This window comes from Micromys minutus (genome assembly GCF_963924665.1).
Source record: "Micromys minutus genome assembly, chromosome: 24".
NCBI lineage: Eukaryota > Metazoa > Chordata > Mammalia > Rodentia > Muridae > Micromys > Micromys minutus.
This window is the reverse complement of record NC_137959.1, coordinates 39,172,198-39,182,723: the sequence shown is the minus strand read 5'-3', so window position 1 is coordinate 39,182,723 and position 10,526 is coordinate 39,172,198. Positions and strand designations below refer to the sequence as shown.

Here is a 10,526-nt window from a genome sequence, read left to right as displayed (position 1 = left end):
GAAACCACGGGATGCATGAAAAGATGAACTAATGCATTTCAGGTCCTGACTGTAAATGTCTGAGAGACAATGTTGCTATGTCCAACAGAGTTATCTTTTACAATTTAGAGAGAAAAAAAGAAATTCATGGTCATCAAGCCAACACTGTAGAAGATAGTTAAAGGAATTCTAACCAGAGGAGGCTGAAAATCTCAACCAGGAGAGCTCAGGAAAGAACACAGTTCATGAGACACATAGGTGAGCAAAAGAAAACTAAGGAAGAATTCATCAATCCGGACACAGTAAAACCAACGAACCACTAACATCAATGACGGAGAATAAAAAGAGTAAACAGCAGTGAAAAACCTTCCTCTAAAACCTATTACCACCACCAAGTGCAAAGTTACAAAGATTAGCAAACTTTCCCAGCCAAATTCTAGAAGTAAATAATCTTTACTTCCCCAAATAAAAGACACAAAGGTGGAGGAAGAAAAAGAATCCAGATGGAGACGGTGGACAAGGATGTTTCAGATCAAGGGGAAGGTACTGGAGAACACAAAAATGTGCTCTATGCCCCACCTTTTCTGCTTTAAACAAGACCTCTTGGTGTCAGGGAATAACTTTGGCGTGTTGGTGAAGAACCTGCATTTTGGTACAATCCCTGTGAGACTGTTTCAGCCCAAGGCAACCTTCTCTGGCTCCCAGAGAGGCATCGTCCTCTACCATGAAGGAGGTTGTATGTTTGGTGGCCTGGATGCTTACCACAACGTATGCAGTTACCTGGCCAGGGAGACAGAGTCAGTGTCACTGGCAGTGGCGTACCGCAAGCTTCCTGACCATCATCACCCTACCCCTTACCAGGATTGCCTGAACACCACCATCTACTTCTTGAAAGAACCGAAAATGTATGGGATAGACCCTGCACAGGTGGTGGTTGGTGGAGAAAGCAAAGGAGCTGGGGCAGCAATCATTATTACCCAGGTGTTATTGGGCAGAAAAGATTTTCCCCAGTTTCAGGCTCAAGTCCTGATTAACACAGTGGTTCAGGGGTTCAATACCATCTTACCAGCACTATCAAAATGCCCCGTTTCTATCTAGGAAATTTTTGATGACTTGTGCATGTATTTGGCTATTGACATGTCCTGAATAGATGCCGTGTTGAAAGGTACCTTTATACCTTTATACCAGACAACTGGAAACAGTATGAGAAGTGGCTCAGCTCTGACAACATCCCCCAAAGATTCAAGAGCCAAGCCCCACAGCCTGAATTTTCTGGGCCTTTTAATGAGGCTGCCTATTTGGAAGTCAACCGCATTCTCAGTGTAGAAGTTTCACCTCTACTGGCAGATGACAAGACCATTGCTCAGCTTCCTGAAACCTTCCTGGTGAGCAGTTAGTATGATGCCCTTCATGATGACACTTTACAAGAAACGATTGGAGCACCAGGGGGTTCCTGAGACCTGGTGCCATTTGGAAGATGGGTTTCAGGATGCATACTTTTATTTGGTAAGAGTGCTTTCTCTTTTCCTTGTTCACATAAGGCTATGAGTTCTACAGTCAGTTTCATAAAGGGCACATGAGGTCTCAAGCATGAAGCCAGTAGTTAACTAATTGTTTACCATGCACAATTAAATGCTTCAGCACCGAAAATGAGCAATCCTAAAGAAACAAGGAAACAAGCAGAACGGAAAAAAAAAAAACACAGAAAACAAAAACAAAAGCTATAAAGGAAAAGAAAGACATATATGTGACAGTAACCACATAACTAGGGCAAGTCAAGGATGGCCTCTGACATCATCAAAGGGCTTTGGTGAGTGGCTTATGTCATAAGGTCATAAGGGTGAGACAGGAGACATAGCGGAGGACCCATTGGGTGCATAGGTTCTTGCTGTGTCTGTTTTCTTTCTTCAATGGCAGTGTTCAGGGTTGCGTCTGGTAGAACTCTACCACTACTATCCTTAGAGAATGAATATCATAAACTTCCTAGAGGCTTTATTCTATGGCTCTGTGCCAGACTGATGCCACCAACCTGTCACATGATCACTGATAGATGAATCTATATCTGTGATGATAAAGCACTGTTGGGGCCACACTCCTAATGGATGAAGTCAAAAGTCACTGGTTACCTCCTCATTCACATTTTCTCTTTCAGTCCTGAAAATCTTTGCAGAGAAACTTTGTAGACCCATCTGTCCTTAGCATGGATCATAGGACAATTTCATAAGCATTTGTAGGAAAGAGGGTCGGAGAATGGGGAAGAAGGGGGGATGGAAGGAAAGAGTGGATTCTGGAGAGCACCAGTCCTTGCCTGGACTCAAGATCTTTAATTGGAGTGTAGACTCTCCTCTGCCAGGAGGCATGCTCTCAAGTCCAGGCTCTCTTGTGAGCATCTGAGACCAGCTGGAGTATGAAAAGTACCACACCGGGTCAACAGAAAGGACAACCTTTCAGAGAGAGCTCACCCAATGAAGGCACCATCTCCTGGAGATACTAATTCATTCCCTGTCTTTGAAAGCAAGTGTCCAGGAAAGCGTCTCCTTGGAGTTTACATACAGAACCCAATACATGATCCAAAGGGACTGGGATCCATCTTAAGCTGTCCTAAATGTCATCCCTAGGGTACTGGATTTGAAGGCGTGAAAGATGTGAGACTGGAGGGAGCCACGGAAAGTCGATGCGACTTACTTCAGTGTGGCAGGATCAGAATTCCCTCAGAGAGGATCTGAGAGGCCAATGAATTAAGCTGCAAAGATGAAGCCTCAATTATAATGACAGCCTTGTGATATTGGAAATGCCAGGACTATGAGCTGTCCACCAATGACAGCTTCAGTTGTGGAGTGGAAAGTCTAAGGGAGAAGCTGAATGTGGCACAAGGGCCAGATAAAGCCCCCTGTGATTAAGATTACATTATGAGTCCCACATTCTGGACATTGAAGCTGCAAGATTTCATATTGTTTCAGCTGGATTTTGGCTTGGCTTTGGTATGATTACTCACTGTTATAATCCGTTCTTCTACTTTGGAGTAAAAATATTGCATGCTATTGTGTGATGTAAGAATATTTGATGTAAAAAAAATAAGTGTTTTTAATGTTATAGGGGGGAAAAGACACAAATGCACTAATTAGGATTAAAAACTCCAAGTATTTGTTGTTATGAAAATCACCTTAGTGACAAAGGCATTCATAAACTGAGAGTGACAGGGAAGAAGCTGATTCACTATGCAAGTAGAAGCCAAACATTAGTTGGTGGAGCTAATCTGATAACTGATAAAATGATCTCAAACAAAGCTAGAAGACGTGATAGGTTGAATAGGTATGACACCCATAGGCTCACGTGTTTAAGAGCTTGGCCCATAGGGAATGGCATTATTAGGAGGTGTGGTCTTGTTGGAGCAGGGGAGACTTTGTTGGGGGAAATGTGTCACTGTGGTGATGGGCTTTGAGGTCTCCTATGTTCAAGCTGCGCCCAGTGTGGAATCCAGTTTCCCCCTTGCTGTCTGCGGGTCAAGATGTAGAACTCTCAGCTCCTCCTGCACCATGCCTACCTGGATGCTGCCATGTTCCGGCCTTGATGATAATGGATTGAATCTCTGAACCTGTAAGCCAGCCCCAACTAAACATTTCCTTCTAAGAGGTGCCTTGGTCATGATGTTGCTTCACAGCAACAAAACCCTAAGGCAGAAGTGATAAAGAATGCCACTACATATTATTGGCTTAATCCTACGACCTGAAACAATCTCTGTGCATACGCGTGCACTGGCCGCTGAGGCTCCCAACTTCAGGAAACTAATTGGGGGAAGAAAAGGACAGATAGGTCCTGGGATAATAATATCAAATGGCTTTAATACCTCACTCTCATCAAAGATAGGTCATTCTGATTAAAAGATCAATAAAGAAAGTTCAATTCGGAATTAATCTTCCCCACAGATCAAGTGTACTTAACACGGATCTGCTGGGTTCTATATTATTTTGTTCAACAGATGCAGAGTACGCATTCCTCTCAACCACCTATGGAACCCTTTGCTAAAATAAGTCTCATCCGGGGAATAAAATGCATCTTAACAAAAGCAAGGGAAGTGGAAGAATTTCTCCTGTCTTAGAAGCTTGCAGTGGAATGAAACCACACACAGAACAGGAACTTCAGAAACCGTACAAAGCTTGGATTCTGCACAGTGTACTCAAGTGTACTCTTGGATGGTCTTCCCATTAAATAAACCAAGAAGGGACGTTGAAATCTTACAGGCACAAATGAAAGCGATCCTGAACCTTTAAAGAGAAGTTGGATCAAAACTCATTCTATGAAACCAGTGCCCTCCCCACCCCCGCCATAGCAAAACATGGTAAGAACACAGCAAAAGTAAACCATACATCATTTTCCTTGGATGGACATCCAACAAAACTCTCAGCAAAATATTTGCAAGCCAGATACAAAAGCACATCAAGATCATACACCATGGTGAAGTTGGCTTTATGGCAGGGATAGTTTAACATCCCTTACAGAAATCCTCTTTTCTTATGTAAGGATAGTTTAACATATAAATATGAATAAATGCAATACTGAAAGTAAACTGACTCAAGGGCAGAAATTACACAACATAGTTTAACACCAATTCATGATAAAAGCCCAGAAGAAGCTAGGAATAATCACTTCATAATAAAAGCCGAGAAGAAGCTAGCAACAGAAGGAACCTATCTCAACACAATGGCTATATATTTAAATATGACACAGGCCTAGGAATGGTAATCTTGATCATGATCCTAGCCCCCAGAACTCAGAGGCAATGGTGCTGTAAGTTCAAAGCCAGCCTGAGTTACTCAAGAAACCAACCAAACCAACTCCCTACAACAATGACAAGCATCCTCTATGTTGTTGACTTGAAAATGTGTACCGATTCCCAAAAGGGAGCTCTCTCGAGCTGTGCATTTATATTATATTTGTATTTTATATCTATATTTATATATTAGAGGGTGTGAATCATACCACACACACCCACTAATTCAGAGAACTGATTCATCCCCATTTATGAACATAGTACGTCATGCCATTTATGCCATTTGTATGGGAATATTTGATTTTTGTTTAGTTTTTTTCTTTTTTTCTTTTTTTTTTTTTAGTTCTGAAACAGTGGTTTGAAATCTCTTGTTTCAGATACAAGTGTTTTGATAGTTTTGTATAATTATTTATTCCTATGCCACACATATATTTATTATTACTGTTTGTGTACATGGTGTGTGTGAATGTGTGTGTGTGTGTGTGTGTGTGTACGACTGTGTATGTTTCTGCGCATCCACATATGCCACACTGGTATCCATAAACTTCCTTCTGAATGCAGTAGGGCTGCTCAACCAGGGATGCTTTGGGTCTTTTTTATGTCCTTCACAAGACTTCCCTCATCTACCACTTAGACCACATAGATGGCTTTATAAATTATAAATTATCTTTTCACATCTGAAAGTATCTCAGGGTGCACAGTGGGACATTTTTATGAAAGGGACTCTTGATACTCATTTTTGATTGCATTTTGTATTCAGATTTCAATTCTAGAGATATCCCTGTCATTTTTTTTAACACGTGTGAGAGGAGGTCAGTGTGAGAGCCTTCCTCTATCAATTTCCACCTAACTTATTTTTATTTTATTTTAAGTTTTTGTTTTTTCCAGACAGAGTTTTGTCTGTAGCCCTGGCTATCCTGAAATTTGTTCTGTAGACCAAGCTACCCTCAAACTCAGAGCTCTGCCTGCCTCTGCCTCCCAAGTGCTGGGATTAAAGATTGGTGCCACCATACCAGGTATCCACCTTATTTATTTTTTTGAGACAAAGTATCTCACTGAACGAGGATGACAACACTAGCTGACTAGGGATCTTCAACTCCATTCCCCGAAGTTGGATTACAAGTGTGCACTCAGTGGGTTTACAAGTTGCACACAGTGGGAGCTTACAGGTGTGCATGCAGTGGGGTCACAGGTGTGCACCCTTATGCCCTTTCTGTGTGGGTTCTGGGGTCACAAACTGAGGTTCTGGATGTGTGTACCGTAATCACCCTTTCTCCTGGGGCCTCTTCTCAGCCTGTACCAGTTTGTAAATGTTATCATTTGTAGTGATTTTTGTGAAATTAATTTTGAGAATATCGTTTTTTTTCCTACCTCCTGGAGAAGTAGCAAAGATGTGCTTTTAAAAATTCACCTGGAATCCCGTCTGGCCCTAGAAAACATTCTGAGTAACTTAAAAAACAAAAACAAAAAAACAAGACGAACCACTTCTTGGTGCCCGCCTTATGTTTCTGGCCTTTCTACCTCTTCATTGGCCAATTCCAGCTATTTTAAACTTCTAGCGTAGTATAAATTTTTCATAAGCTGTAAAATTTAGAAAAACCATGACATTTCAGTTAATGTTTAATCTGAGGAAAGCTAGAGCGAAGATGTCAACTCAGCCTGCTGCCAACAGGTGGCGATAGCGGTCACCTTATGTTACTTAAGTTTTATGATCAACTTCTTCCTTTTCCCCCTTGTATTGAAAATACCCCCGCCCCCCCCCCCCAGCATAATCACGGTTTTCCCCCTCCCGCTAGTACCTCCATCTCCTCCCTACTTCCTCTCCCACTCGGATCCACCCCCTTAGTGCCTCTCAGAAAACAAACATCCTACTACAGGATAAGAAAAGAAGACGAAAGGCAAAAAAAAAAAAAAAAAAAAAAAAAAAAAAAAAAAAAAAAAAAACTCAGAGGAATTGGACCAAAAAAACCCCCGAACAATTGGAAGGAAAAGAACCTAAGAGAAGGTACAGGAAACAGAGACCCAAGCATTTGAAAATAAAAGGCTGTGGGTCAGGACGCTTCTGAGAGCTAAGGCTCCCGCAAGACTGTGGATGTGGCTCTTGCATGTGGCTCAGATAAATGACTGAATTAATGAATGAAGGAACCAATGGATGAGATCCAGATCTTTTCAGGGAAACCCCTTCTATCTTTCCTAATGTTATCCTTTCATCCTCTTCTTCCTCCCTCTCTATGGTCTCCTTTCTCTTTCCCTCTGGCCCATCCCTTTCACTCCTACCCTCCCTCTTCTCCTCCCCCTCCTCCCCTCCTCTTCCCCACCCCCCACGCGGTTTCCCTTCCCTATCTTTACTGACTTGGAATCTGTTGGGACTTTTCAGAGTCAGAGCTTGAATTTACCGTCTTTGACTGACATTTCCACCCAATTCCTTAAAATTTGCAGGTCCTTTCCCGGCTTTCTGATACAGGTGAAGTGATTCCTTCAATATCAAGGCTGTGACCATTTAATCCCATAAACTCACCACCGCCTAGCATCCGAACTGTGCTCCATCACCTTTGACACCAGGAGTTTTCATCGTGGTTCATTTCTGATGATCCCTCCTCCCTACTTTCACATCTCCTTGGGTGTGACCTTACAGGACAGCTTTGTTTCCCAGCTCTCAAAGGGACGCTTTTCAGTGTCTGACTCTCAAGAGTGGCGAAGTTCTTACAGCACAAAATGTTCCCTGGTAGAACCACTTCTCAAGTGCCTCTACTTTAATGTAGTATTCTTATTAATTTTTGAGAGCTTCGTACAGCGTGTTTTGAGTATAGCCACTCCCAGTTCCTCCCCAAAGTCCTCCAGGCCTGCTCCCACCTCCCCACTCCCACCCAACTTCATGTCTCTGTCCACCCACTCTCATTCTTTTAAAATAACCTACTGAGTCTAATTTATGCTGCTCGTATGCTCCTGGGTGGGTTGCCAGCCACTGGAGTTGGGCTAACCTACTACACCCTTAAAGAAAACCGATTCTCCCTCTCCCAGAAGCCATAACCCGTCAAGGGTCTTCATCTGGGGGAGGGCTCATGAGCCCTCGTCCTATGCTAGACAGTTATCTAGCTTGATCTTGTGCACGGCTGGGCAGGTAACCACCGTCTCTGGGTTCATGAGCGTAATGGCCCTATTATGTACCAAAGACACATTTTGCTGGTTCACTCCGACCTCTGGTTCTTATGATCTTTCTGCTCTCTTTTGGCTTGGTGTTCTGTGAACGTATGTGTGTGAGTGTGTGTGTGTTATGTGTGTATGTTGATTATGTGTGTTTTGTTTGTATGTGTAGGGGTGTGTGTGAGTATGTGTGTAAGTATGTGCATGAGTATGAGTGTGTGAGTGATTGTATGTGTTTATATGGTGTGAGAGTGTGTGTGGTGTGTGAGTGTGTGTGTGAGTGATTGTATGTATGTGGTGTGAGAGTGTGTGTGGTATGTGAGTGTGTGTGTGAGTGATTGTATGTATGTGGTGTGAGAGTGTGTGTGGTGTGGGAGTATATGGGTGAGTGTGTGTGTGTTTTGTTTGTATATGTGAGTGTGTGTGTGTTGTTTGTATGTGTGATGTTTGTGAGTATGTATGAGTGTGTGTGTGTGTGTCTAAGTGATTGTATGTATGTGGTGTATGTGTGGTGTGGGAATATGAGGGTGAGTGTGTGTTTTGTTTGTATATGTGAGTGTGTGTTTTGTTTGTATGTGTGATGTTTGTAAGTATGTATGAGTGTGTGTGTGAGTGTGTGTGTGTGTGTGTGTGTGTGTGTGATAGATGTCCCATTTGTTGCCAAGCACTCCTCAGTCTCTTATTTTCTACATTTTGAGCATTTCTGCATTAACTACTATCAACTGTACAAAGATACTTGTCTGATCAGATCTTAGAGCTGAATTAATCTACAAGTAGAGAGATGCGAATTTGGAGCACAGTTTGACAGCACATCTATCGAGCAGATTAATAATAGGAGGTTATGAGGCTGGAGAGATGGCTCAGTGGTTAAAAACACTTGTTTTAGGAGAGGATCTAAACTAAAAATTAAAAGTCGTAGACGTATGAAATGGGTTTCACCTTAAAGATACCCTCTTTCTGTTTCTTCAAGCCTCTTGATACAGCCTTGGCTGTCCTGGAACTCAGAGAGACCCTTCACCTGCCTCTACCCCCTGAGTGCTGAGATTGTAGGGATGACCCACCACACCCACCTAGCAAGATCTTTTCACTGACAAGCCAGGGTCCATCCCTGTCTCTCCAGTCAGAGTCCCTGCCTAGTAACTTCTAGCTGATTATCATGTTTTTCTCTGCTGACACAGAGGTTTGGTTTAAAACAAATCCCGTGGGATTCTCTGAAGCTATGAGTGAGGAGAACTTGGTAGTTTGAGATTATTTTGATAAACGAGGATGTGGAGGAATTAGCCTTCAAAGATCTCCGGGCAGACAAGGAAGAGCCCTGGAGACCGATGACAACCAAATGTCCTGGGAAGGACCTTCAGGATCCGACAGAGGCTTAACCTGAGATGCACAGGTTGCTTCCTTTCCAAGCAAGAGCCGGCTGTCTTGTGTTATCAGAACAAGGTTGCCGGAAATGGATATTTTTGCCTTTTAACTTTATTAAGTACGCAATAAAATGGACTAATTTCTTCCTTTGCTAATTTCTTGTTTCACTCATTGAGATGAAGTTGTGCTCTGACAGGAGGGCTGCCTTCCGAGGCTTTGTCTTGGGATTCTTCATCCTCAGGAAAAGGCTCGTAGGGATTGTGTTTGTTTATGTGTTCTGTGCTCATAAATTTCCCCCAACCATCAGGGAAAATTGTTCTGTCTATTTGTTCATTTCAAAAACCCAAATTTAAAAGGTTTTATGGCTCATATCCCACATACACACACACACACACACACACACACACACACACACACACAGAGACAGATACACACATACTTTTTGTCTAATTGATCTCTCCCGAACAATCATGCTTTGTTTACATTTCTCAAAATCATAGCGGTAATGGAAGCTGTCTGGACTTTCAGCATTGCTCCCTCTGTGTGTAAGAATGTTATGTTTTATCTAACATACTGTGGATAACTTTTATCTCTCTGTGTGTGCCATGTGTGTTTCTGTATGGCTCATTCTTGTGACCGGGGCCATGCTCAGGCCATGACAGGTTGGAGGACAAACTCGGGTGTCAGTTCCCACTTTCTTCATTGCTTGCGTCAGGGTCTCCTGTTATTAGCTGCTGTATTTGCCGGGCTGCCTGACCCAAGAGCTTCCTAGGATTTCTGTCTTTATCGCCCATCTCTCCACAGGAACACAGGGATCACAGACATAGGCTACTGCTCTCTCAGCTTTAAGTGGTTCTGGGAATCCAAGTGGGGATGCTCACACTTGTGCAGCGGGTACTGTACTTACCGAACCGTCTCCCAGCCCAAGCATTTAAAAATGTATTTAAACAGAACATGGTGGTGGGCAGAACAACTCGAAAAAGTTATGCACACTTCTTTAAATTTCAATAGTAGTTACAAATAAAATAGTCGAATAAATGGATTACCCCTCTGAACTATGAAAGTAATAAGTATTTGTGGCCTGTCATGTTATCGTCTGGTCTTTATTACTGCAAAAAGCTTCTGCTTGTCCCATTTGTCAAGGTTTCCTCTTCGTCCGATGGTCATTTGTCCTGGGTCTCTTATAGCCTGTTGTTCAGTTTGGTTTTCCAAGTCGGTCTCTTGTAGTCTAGGTTGGTTTCAAACTTACTACAAGGCAGAGGATGAACTT

At 42.6% G+C, this 10,526-nt stretch overlaps 1 pseudogene across 1 annotated transcript; it reads left to right on the top strand.

Moving 5' to 3' along the window:
• Window positions 1–501: 501 nt before the first annotated feature.
• Window positions 502–1,559, top strand: LOC308436284 (arylacetamide deacetylase-like 4 family member 1; annotated as a pseudogene). Its single transcript has one exon. The product of its transcript is annotated as an arylacetamide deacetylase-like 4 family member 1 (transcript).
• Window positions 1,560–10,526: the final 8,967 nt, after the last annotated feature.